Here is a 14,391-nt window from a genome sequence, read left to right as displayed (position 1 = left end):
ATGTACAGTATATGGTATATAATTCCTGAAATTTGATATTATATGTACAGTATATGATATGTATTTGGTGTAATTTGATATTATATGTACAATATATAATATGTATTTGGTGAAATTTTATATTTTATGTACAGTATATAATATATGTTTGGTGTACTTTCATATTTTATGTACAGTATATAGTATATATTAGGTGAAATTTGATTTTTTATGTACATTATATAACAGATATTTGGTGAAATGTGATATTATATGTACAGTATATTATGTTTTTGGTGAAATTTGATATTTTATGTACAGTATATAAGATATATTTGGTGAAATTTTATATTTTATAAACAGTATATATTGTATATTTTGTTTACTTTCATATTTTATGTACAGTGTATAGAATATATTTGGTGACATTTGATATTTTATGTACAGTATGTAATATAAATTTGTTGAAATTTGATATTTTATGTACAGTATGTAATATATATTTGGTGTACTTTCATATTTTAAGTACAGTATAAAATATATACTTGATGAAGTTTCATATTTTATGTACAGAAAATAATATATATTTGTTGAAATTTCTTATTTTATGTACAGTATATAATATATATTTGGTGAAATTTGATATTATAGGTACAGTATATAATATATATTTGGTGAAATTTGATATTTTTTGAACTGTATATAATATATATTTGGTGAAATTTCATACTTTATGTACAGTATAAAACATATATTTGGTGAAATTTGATATTTTATGTACAGTATATAATATATATTTGGTGTACTTTCATATTTTATGTGCAGTATAAAATATATACTTGATGTACTTTCATATTTTATGTAAGAAAATAATACATATTTGTTGAAATTTGATATTTTATGTACGGCATATAATTTATATTTGGTGCAATTTTATGTTTTATGTACTCTATATCATATATATTTGGTGTACTTACCAGTTTTATGTACAGTATATAATATATATTTGGTGAAATTTGATATTTTATGTACAGTATATTATATATATTTGGTGAAATTTGATATTTTATATACAGTAAGTAATATATATTTGGTGTACTTTCATATTTTATGTACAGTATAAAATACATACTTGATGTAGTTTCATATTTTATGTACAGTAAATAATACATATTTTTTGAAATTTAATATTTTATGTACAGTATATAGTATATATTTGGTGACATTTGATATTTTATGTACAGTATGTAATATAAATTTGTTGAAATTTGATATTTTATGTACAGTATGTAATATATCTTTGGTGTACTTTCATATTTTATGTAGAGTATAAAATATATACTTGATGTACTTTCAAGTTTTATGGACAGGATACAATATATATTTGGTGTACTTTCATATTTTATATACAGTATATAATATATATTTTGTGAATTTGGATATTTCATGTACTGTATGTTAGACATAATTGGTGAAATTTGATATTTTCTGTACAGTAGATGATATATAACTTGTGTACTTTCATCTTTTACTTGCAGTATATAATACATATTTGGTGTACTTTGATATTTTATGTACAGTATATAATATATATTTGGTGAAATTTGATATTTTACATACGGTATATAATATATATTTGGTGAAATTTGAGATTTTATGTACAGTATATGATATATATTTGGTGTACTTTCATATTTTACTTACAGTATATAATATATCTTTGGTGTACTTTGATATTTTATGTACAGCATATAATATATATTGGTGTATTTTCATATTTTATGTAGAGTATATAGTATATAATTGCTGAAATTTGATATTTTATGTACAGTATATAATATGTATTTTGTGTAATTTGATATTATATGTACAGTATATAATATATATTTGGTGAAATTTGATATTTTACACACAGTATATAATATATATTTGGTGAAATTTGAGATTTTATGTACGGTATATGATATATATTTGGTGTAATTTCATATTTTACTTACAGTATATAATATATATTTGGTGTACTTTGCTATTTTATGTACAGTATATAATATATATTGGTGAAGTTTCATATTTTATGTAGAGTATATAATACATATTTGGTGAAATTTGGTATTTTATATACAGTATGTAATATATATTTGGTGTACTTTCATATTATATGTACAGTATAAAATATATAATTCTACTTTCATATTTTATGTACAGTAATTAATACATATATGTTGAAATTTGATATTTTATATACTGTATATAATATATATTTGGTGAAATTTCATATTATATTTACAGTATATAATATATATTTGGTGAAATTTCTTATTTTATGTACAGTATATAATATATATTTGGTGAAATTTGAGATTTTATGTACAGTATGTGATATATATTTGGTGTACTTTCATATTTTACTTACAGTATATAATATATACTTGGTGTACTTTGATATTTTATGTACAGTATATAATATATATTGGTGTAGTTTCATATTTTATGTAGAGTATATAGTATATAATTGCTGAAATTTGATATTTTATATACAGTATATAATATGTATTTTGTGTAATCTGATATTATATGTAAAGTATATAATATATATTTGGTGAAATTTTATATTTTATATACAGTATATAACGTATATTTGGTGTAATTTCATATTTTATGTACGGTTTATAGTATATATTTCGTGACATTTGATATTTTATGTACAGTATATAATATATATTTGTTGAAATTTGATATTTTATGTACAGTATATAATATATATTTGCTGAAATTTTATATTTTATGTACAGTGTATAATATATATTTGGTGTACTTTCATATTTTATGTACAGTATATAGTATATATTTGGTGACATTTCATATTTTATGAACAATAGGTAAGATATGTTTGTTGAAATTTGATATTTTATGTACAGTATATAATATATATTGGGTGAAGTTTGATATTATAGGTACAGTATATAATATATATTTGGTGAAATTTGATATTTTATGTACAGTATATAATATATATTTGGTGAAATTTGATATTTTATGTACGGTACATAATATATATTTGGTGTACTTTCATATTTTATGTACAGTATATAGTATATATCTGGTGAAATTTGATATTTTTTGCACAGTATATAGCAGATATTTGGTGAAATTTGATATTATATGTACAGTATATAATATACTTTGGGTTAAATTTGATATTTTGTGTACAGTATATAATATATATTTGGTGAAATTTGATATTTTATGTACAGTATATAATATATATTTGGTGAAATTTGATATTTTATATACAGTATCTAATATATAATTGGTGTACTTTCATATTTTATGTACAGTATAAAATATATACTTGATGTACTTTCATATTTTATGTACAGCAAATAATACATATTTGTTGAAATTTGATATTTTATAGACAGTATATAATATATATTTGGCGAAATTTGATATTAATTGTACAGTATATAATATATATTTGGTGAAATTTGATATTTTATGTACAGTATATAAAATATATTTGGTGAAATTTGATATTTTATGTACAGTATATAATATATATTTGGTGTACTTTCATATTTTATGTACAGTATAAAATATATACCTGATGTACTTTCAAGTTTTATGTGCAGTATGTAATAAATATTTGGGGTGCTTACTTATTTTATGTACAGTATATAATACATATTTTGTGAAATTTGATATTTCATCTACTGTATATAAGATATAGTTGGTGAAATTTGATATTTTATCTACAGTATATGATATATAATTGGTGTACTTTCATATTTTACTTGCAGTTTATAACACATATTTGGTGTACTTTCATATTTTATGTACAGTATATAGTATATATTTGTTGACATTTGATATTTTATGTACGGTATATAATATATATTTGTTGAAATTTGATATTTTATGTAAAGTATATAATATATATTTGGTGAAATTTTATATTTTATGTACACTACATACTATATGTTTGGTGTACTTTCATATTTTATGTACAGTATATAGTATATATTTGGTGACATTTGATATTTTATGTACAATATATAAGATATGTTTGATGAAATTTGATATTTTATGTACAGTATATAATATATATTTGGTGAAATTTGATATTTTATGTACAGTATATAATATATATTTGGTGAAATTTGATAATTTAGGTACAGTATAAAAGATATATTTGTTGAAATTTGATATTTTATGTACAGTATATAATATATATTTGGTGAAATTTGATATTTCACTCACAGTATATAATATATATTTGATGAAATTTGAGATTTTATGTACGGTATATGATATATATTTGGTGTACTTTCATATTTTACTTATAGTATATAATATATATTTGGTGTACTTTGATATTTTATGCACAGTATATAATATATATTGGTGTAGTTTCATACTTTATGTAGAGTATATAGTATATAATTGCTGAAATTTGATATTTTATATACAGTATATAATATGTATTTTGTGTAATCTGATATTATATGTAAAGTATATAATATATATTTGGTGAAATTTTATATTTTATATATAGTATATAACATATATTTGGTGTAATTTCATATTTTATGTACAGTATATAGTATATATTTGGTGACATTTGATATTTTATGTACAGTATATAATATATATTTGCTGAAATTTGATATTTTATTTACAGTAAATAATATATATTTGGTGAAATTTTATATTTTATGTACAGTGTATAATATGTATTTGGTGTACTTTCATATTTTATGTACAGTATATAGTATATAGTTGGTGACATTAAATATTTTATGTACAGTAGATAATATATATTTGTTGAAATTTGACATTTTATATACAGTATATAATATATATTTGGTGAAATTTTATATTTTACTTACAGTATATAATATATATTTGGTGTATTTTCATATTTTATGTACAGTATATAATATATATATGGTGACATTTGATATTTTATCAACAATATGTAAGATATGTTTGTTGAAATTTGATATTTTATGTACAGTATATAATATATATTTGGTGAAATTTGATATTATAGGTACAGTATATAATATATATTTGGTGAAATTTGATATTTTATGTACGGTATATAATATATATTTGGTGAAATTTGATATTTTATGTACAGTATATAATATATATTTGGTGAAATTTGACATTTTATGTACAGTATATATATATTTGGTGTACTTTCATATTTTATTTACAGTATATAGTATATATTTGGTGAAATTTGATATTTTTTGCACAGTATATAGCAGATATTTGGTGAAATTTGATATTATATATACAGTATATAATATACTTTGGGTTAAATTTGATATTTTGTATACATTATATAATATATATTTGGTGAAATTTGATATTTTATGTACAGTATATAATATATACTTGGTGAAATTTGATATTTTATATACAGTATTTAATATATATTTGGTGTACTTTCATATTTTATGTACAGTATAAAATATATTCTTGATGTACTTTCATATTTTATGTACAGCAAATAATACATATTTGTTGTATTTTGATATATTATATACAGTATATAATATATTTTTGGTGAAATTTGATATTAATTGTACAGTATATAATATATATTTGGTGAAATTTGATATTTTATGTACAGTATGTAAAATATATTTGGTGAAATTTGATATTTTATGCACAGTATATAATATATATTTGGTGTACTTTCATATTTTATGTACAGTATAAAATATATACTTGATGTACTTTCAAGTTTTATGTGCAGTATATAATAAATATTTGGGGTTCCTTCATATTTTATGTACAGTATATAATATATATTTTGCGAAATTTGATATTTCATCTACTGTATATAAGATATCGTTGGTGAAATTTGATATTTTATGTACAGTATATGATATATAATTGGTGTACTTTCATATTTTACTTGCAGTATATAATACCTATTTGGTGTACTTTGATATTTTATGTACAGTGCATAATATATAGGTGTAGTTTCATATTTTATGTACAGTATATGGTATATAATTCCTGAAATTTGATATTATATGTACAGTATATGATATGTATTTGGTGTAATTTGATATTATATGTACAATATATAGTATGTATTTGGTGAAATTTTATATTTTATGTACAGTATATAATATATGTTTGGTGTACTTTCATATTTTATGTACAGTATATAGTATATATTAGGTGAAATTTGATTTTTTATGTACATTATATAACAGATATTTGGTGAAATGTGATATTATATGTACAGTATATTATGTTTTTGGTGAAATTTGATATTTTATGTACAGTATATAAGATATATTTGGTGAAATTTTATATTTTATAAACAGTATATATTGTATATTTTGTGTACTTTCATATTTTATGTACAGTGTAGAGAATATATTTGGTGACATTTGATATTTTATGTACAGTATGTAATATAAATTTGTTGAAATTTGATATTTTATGTACAGTATGTAATATATATTTGGTGTACTTTCATATTTTAAGTACAGTATAAAATATATACTTGATGTAGTTTCATATTTTATGTACAGAAAATAATATATATTTGTTGAAATTTGTTATTTTATGTACAGTATATAATATATATTTGGTGAAATTTGATATTATAGGTACAGTATATAATATATATTTGGTGAAATTTGATATTTTTTGAACTGTATATAATATATATTTGGTGAAATTTCATACTTTATGTACAGTATAAAACATATATTTGGTGAAATTTGATATTTTATGTACAGTATATAATATATATTTGGTGTACTTTCATATTTTATGTGCAGTATAAAATATATACTTGATGTACTTTCATATTTTATGTAAGAAAATAATACATATTTGTTGAAATTTGATATTTTATGTACAGTATATAATTTATATTTGGTGCAATTTTATATTTTATGTACTCTATATCATATATATTTGGTGTACTTACCAGTTTTATGTACAGTATATAATATATATTTGGTGAAATTTGATATTATAGGTACAGTATATAATATATATTTGGTGAAATTTGATATTTTACTTACAGTAAAATATATATTTGCTGTATTTTCATATTTTATGTACAGTATATAATATATATTTGGTGACATTTGATATTTTATGAACAATATGTAAGATATGTTTGTTGAAATTTGAAATTTTGTGTACAGTATATAATATATATTTGGTGAAATTTGATGTTATAAGTACAGTATATAATATATATTTGGTGAAATTTGATATTTAATGTACAGTATATAATATATATTTGGTGAAATTTGATATTTTATGTACAGTTTATAAGATATATTTGGTGAAATTTGATATTTTATATACTATATATATATTTGGTGTACTTTCCTATTTTATGTACATATATAGTATATATTTGGTAAAATTCGATATTTTTTGCACAGTACATAGTAGATATTTGGTGAAATTTGATATTATATGTACCGTATATAGTATACTTTGGGTTAAATTTGATATTTTGTGTAGAGTATATAATATATATTTGGTGAAATTTGATATTTTATGTACAGTATATAATATATATTTCGTGAAATTTGATATTTTATATACAGTATGTAATATATATTTGGTGTACTTTCATATTTTATGTACAGTATAAAATATATACCTGATGTACTTTCAAGTTTTATGTGCAGTATATAATAAATATTTGGGGTGCTTACTTATTTTATGTACAGTATATAATACATATTTTGTGAAATTTGATATTTCATCTACTGTATATAAGATATCGTTGGTGAAATTTGATATTTTATCTACAGTATATGATATATAATTGGTGTACTTTCATATTTTACTTGCAGTTTATAACACATATTTGGTGTACTTTCATATTTTATGTACAGTATATAGTATATATTTGTTGACATTTGATATTTTATGTACGGTATATAATATATATTTGTTGAAATTTGATATTTTATGTAAAGTATATAATATATATTTGGTGAAATTTTATATTTTATGTACACTAGATACTATATATTTGGTGTACTTTCATATTTTATGTACAGTACATAGTATATATTTGGTGACATTTGATATTTTATGTACAATATATAAGATATGTTTGTTGAAATTTGATATTTTATGTACAGTATATAATATATATTTGGTGAAATTTGATATTTTATGTACAGTATATAATATATATTTGGTGAAATTTGATAATTTAGGTACAGTATAAAAGATATATTTGGTGAAATTTGATATTTTATGTACAGTATATAATATATATTTGGTGAAATTTGATATTTCACACACAGTATATAATATATATTTGATGAAATTTGAGATTTTATGTACGGTATATGATATATATTTGGTGTATTTTCATATTTTACTTATAGTATATAATATATATTTGGTGTACTTTGATATTTTATGCACAGTATATAATATATATTGGTGTAGTTTCATACTTTATGTAGAGTATATAGTATATAATTGCTGAAATTTGATATTTTATATACAGTATATAATATGTATTTTGTGTAATCTGATATTATATGTAAAGTATATAATATATATTTGGTGAAATTTTATATTTTATATAAAGTATATAACATATATTTGGTGTAATTTCATATTTTATGTACAGTATATAGTATATATTTGGTGACATTTGATATTTTATGTACAGTATATAATATACATTTGCTGAAATTTGATATTTTATTTACAGTAAATAATATATATTTGGTGAAATTTTATATTTTATGTACAGTGTATAATATATATTTGGTGTACTTTCATATTTTATGTACAGTATATAGTATATAGTTGGTGACATTAGATATTTTATGTACAGTAGATAATATATATTTGTTGAAATTTGACATTTTATATACAGTATATAATATATATTTGGTGAAATTTTATATTTTACTTACAGTATATAATATATATTTGATGTATTTTCATATTTTATGTACAGTATATAATATATATATGGAGACATTTGATATTTTATCAACAATATGTAAGATATGTTTGTTGAAATTTGATATTTTATGTACAGTATATAATATATATTTGGCCAAATTTGATATTAATTGTACAGTGTATAATATATATTTGGTGAAATTTGATATTTTATGTACAGTATATAAAATATATTCGGTGAAATTTGGTATTTTATGTACAGTATATAATATATATTTGGTGTACTTTCATATTTTATGTACAGTATAAAATATATACTTGATGTACTTTCAAGTTTTATGTGCAGTATATAATAAATATTTGGGGTTCCTTCATATTTTATGTACAGTATATAATATATATTTTGTGAAATTTGATATTTCATCTTCTGTATATAAGATATCGTTGGTGAAATTTGATATTTTATGTACAGTATATGATATATAATTGGTGTACTTTCATATTTTACTTGCAGTATATAATACCTATTTGGTGTGCTTTGATATTTTATGTACAGTGCATAATATATAGGTGTAGTTTCATATTTTATGTACAGTATATGGTATATAATTCCTGAAATTTGATATTATATGTACAGTATATGATATGTATTTGGTGAAATTTTATATTTTATGTACAGTATATAATATATATTTGGTGTACTTTCATATTTTATGTACAGTATATAGTATATATTAGGTGAAATTTGATTTTTTATGTACATTATATAACAGATATTTGGTGAAATGTGATATTATATGTACAGTATATTATGTTTTTGGTGAAATTTGATATTTTATGTACAGTATATAAGATATATTTGGTGAAATTTTATATTTTATAAACAGTATATATTGTATATTTTGTGTACTTTCATATTTTATGTACAGTGTATAGAATATATTTGGTGACATTTGATATTTTATGTACAGTATGTAATATAAATTTGTTGAAATTTGATATTTTATGTACAGTATGTAATATATATTTGGTGTACTTTCATATTTTAAGTACAGTATAAAATATATACTTGATGTAGTTTCATATTTTATGTACAGAAAATAATATATATTTGTTGAAATTTCTTATTTTATGTACAGTATATAATATATATTTGGTGAAATATGATATTATAGGTACAGTATATAATATATATTTGGTGAAATTTGATATTTTTTGAACTGTATATAATATATATTTGGTGAAATTTCATACTTTATGTACAGTATAAAACATATATTTGGTGAAATTTGATATTTTATGTACAGTATATGATATATATTTGGTGTACTTTCATATTTTATGTGCAGTATAAAATATATACTTCATGTACTTTCATATTTTATGTAAGAAAATAATACATATTTGTTGAAATTTGATATTTTATGTACAGTATATAATTTATATTTGGTGCAATTTTATGTTTTATGTACTCTATATCATATATATTTGGTGTACTTACCAGTTTTATGTACAGTATATAATATATATTTGGTGAAATTTGATATTTTATGTACAGTATATTATATATATTTGTTGAAATTTGATATTTTATATACAGTAAGTAATATATATTTGGTGTACTTTCATATTTTATGTACAGTATAAAATACATACTTGATGTAGTTTCATATTTTATGTACAGTAAATAATACATATTTTTTGAAATTTAATATTTTATGTACAGTATATAGTATATATTTGGTGACATTTGATATTTTATGTACAGTATGTAATATAAATTTGTTGAAATTTGATATTTTATGTACAGTATGTAATATATCTTTGGTGTACTTTCATATTTTATGTAGAGTATAAAATATATACTTGATGTACTTTCAAGTTTTATGGACAGAATACAATATATATTTGGTGTACTTTCATATTATATATACAGTATATAATATATATTTTGTGAATTTGGATATTTCATGTACGGTATGTTAGACATAATTGGTGAAATTTGATATTTTCTGTACAGTAGATGATATATTACTTGTGTACTTTCATCTTTTACTTGCAGTATATAATACATATTTGGTGTACTTTGATGTTTTATGTACAGTATATAATATATATTTGGTGAAATTTGATATTTTACATACTGTATATAATATATATTTGGTGAAATTTGAGATTTTATGTACAGTATATGATATATATTTGGTGTACTTTCATATTTCACTTACAGTATATAATATATCTTTGGTGTACTTTGATATTTTATGTACAGCATATAATATATATTGGTGTATTTTCATATTTTATGTAGAGTATATAGTATATAATTGCTGAAATTTGATATTTTATGTACAGTATATAATATGTATTTTGTGTAATTTGATATTATATGTACAGTATATAATATATATTTGGTGAAATTTGATATTTTACACACAGTATATAATATATATTTGGTGAAATTTGAGATTTTATGTACGGTATATGATATATATTTGGTGTAATTTCATATTTTACTTACAGTATATAATATATATTTGGTGTACTTTGCTATTTTATGTACAGTATATAATATATATTGGTGTAGTTTCATATTTTATGTAGAGTATATAATACATATTTGGTGAAATTTGGTATTTTATATACAGTATGTAATATATATTTGGTGTACTTTCATATTATATGTACAGTATAAAATATATAATTCTACTTTCATATTTTATGTACAGTAATTAATACATATTTGTTGAAATTTGATATTTTATATACAGTATATAATATATATTTGGTGAAATTTCATATTATATTTACAGTATATAATATATATTTGGTGAAATTTCTTATTTTATGTACAGTATATAATATATATTTGGTGAAATTTGAGATTTTATGTACAGTATGTGATATATATTTGGTGTACTTTCATATTTTACTTACAGTATATAATATATACTTGGTGTACTTTGATATTTTATGTAGAGTATATAATATATATTGGTGTAGTTTCATATTTTATGTAGAGTATATAGTATATAATTGCTGAAATTTGATATTTTATATACAGTATATAATATGTATTTTGTGTAATCTGATATTATATGTAAAGTATATAATATATATTTGGTGAAATTTTATATTTTATATACAGTATATAACATATATTTGGTGTAATTTCATATTTTATGTACGGTTTATAGTATATATTTCGTGACATTTGATATTTTATGTACAGTATATAATATATATTTGTTGAAATTTGATATTTTATGTACAGTATATAATATATATTTGCTGAAATTTTATATTTTATGTACAGTGTATAATATATATTTGGTGTACTTTCATATTTTATGTACAGTATATAGTATATATTTGGTGACATTTCATATTTTATGAACAATAGGTAAGATATGTTTGTTGAAATTTGATATTTTATGGACAGTATATAATATATATTTGGTGAAGTTTGATATTATAGGTACAGTATATAATATATATTTGGTGAAATTTGATATTTTATGTACAGTATATAATATATATTTGGTGAAATTTGATATTTTATGTACGGTACATAATATATATTTGGTGTACTTTCATATTTTATGTACAGTATATAGTATATATCTGGTGAAATTTGATATTTTTTGCGCAGTATATAGCAGACATTTGGTGAAATTTGATATTATATGTACAGTATATAATATACTTTGGGTTAAATTTGATATTTTGTGTACAGTATATAATATATATTTGGTGAAATTTGATATTTTATGTACAGTATATAATATATATTTGGTGAAATTTGATATTTTATATACAGTATCTAATATATATTTGGTGTACTTTCATATTTTATGTACAGTATAAAATATATACTTGATGTACTTTCATATTTTATGCACAGCAAATAATACATATTTGTTGAAATTTGATATTTTATATACAGTATATAATATATATTTGGCGAAATTTGATATTAATTGTACAGTATATAATATATATTTGGTGAAATTTGATATTTTATGTACAGTATATAAAATATATTTGGTGAAATTTGATATTTTATGTACAGTATATAGTATATATTTGTTGACATTTGATATTTTATGTACGGTATATAATATATATTTGTTGAAATTTGATATTTTATGTAAAGTATATAATATATATTTGGTGAAATTTTATATTTTATGTACACTAGATACTATATATTTGGTGTACTTTCATATTTTATGTACAGTATATAGTATATATTTGGTGACATTTGATATTTTATGTACAATATATAAGATATGTTTGTTGAAATTTGATATTTTATGTACAGTATATAATGTATATTTGGTGAAATTTGATATTTTATGTACAGTATATAATATATATTTGGTGAAATTTGATAATTTAGGTACAGTATAAAAGATATATTTGGTGAAATTTGATATTTTATGTACAGTATATAATATATATTTGGTGAAATTTGATATTTCACCCACAGTATATAATATATATTTGATGAAATTTGAGATTTTATGTACGGTATATGATATATATTTGGTGTACTTTCATATTTTACTTATAGTATATAATATATATTTGGTGTACTTTGATATTTTATGCACAGTATATAATATATATTGGTGTAGTTTCATACTTTATGTAGAGTATATAGTATATAATTGCTGAAATTTGATATTTTATATACAGTATATAATATGTATTTTGTGTAATCTGATATTATATGTAAAGTATATAATATATATTTGGTGAAATTTTATATTTTATATAAAGTATATAACATATATTTGGTGTAATTTCATATTTTATGTACAGTATATAGTATATATTTGGTGACATTTGATATTTTATGTACAGTATATAATATATATTTGCTGAAATTTGATATTTTATTTACAGTAAATAATATATATTTGGTGAAATTTTATATTTTATGTACAGTGTATAATATATATTTGGTGTACTTTCATATTTTATGTACAGTATATAGTCTATAGTTGGTGACATTAGATATTTTATGTACAGTAGGTAATATATATTTGTTGAAATTTGACATTTTATATACAGTATATAATATATATTTGGTGAAATTTTATATTTTACTTACAGTATATAATATATATTTGGTGTATTTTCATATTTTATGTACAGTCTATAATATATATATGGTGACATTTGATATTTTATCAACAATATGTAAGATATGTTTGTTGAAATTTGATATTTTATGTACAGTATATAATATATATTTGGTGAAATTTGATATTATAGGTACAGTATATAATATATATTTGGTGAAATTTGATATTTTATGTACGGTATATAATATATATTTGGTGAAATTTGATATTTTATGTACAGTATATAATATATATTTGGTGAAATTTGACATTTTATGTACAGCATATATATATTTGGTGTACTTTCATATTTTATGTACAGTATATAGTATATATTTGGTGA

This window comes from Gorilla gorilla, chromosome 3 (assembly GCF_029281585.2).
Source record: "Gorilla gorilla gorilla isolate KB3781 chromosome 3, NHGRI_mGorGor1-v2.1_pri, whole genome shotgun sequence".
In the NCBI taxonomy this organism is placed as follows: domain Eukaryota; kingdom Metazoa; phylum Chordata; class Mammalia; order Primates; family Hominidae; genus Gorilla; species Gorilla gorilla.
The sequence above is the reverse complement of the archived record's forward strand: the minus strand, read 5'-3'. Positions refer to the sequence as shown.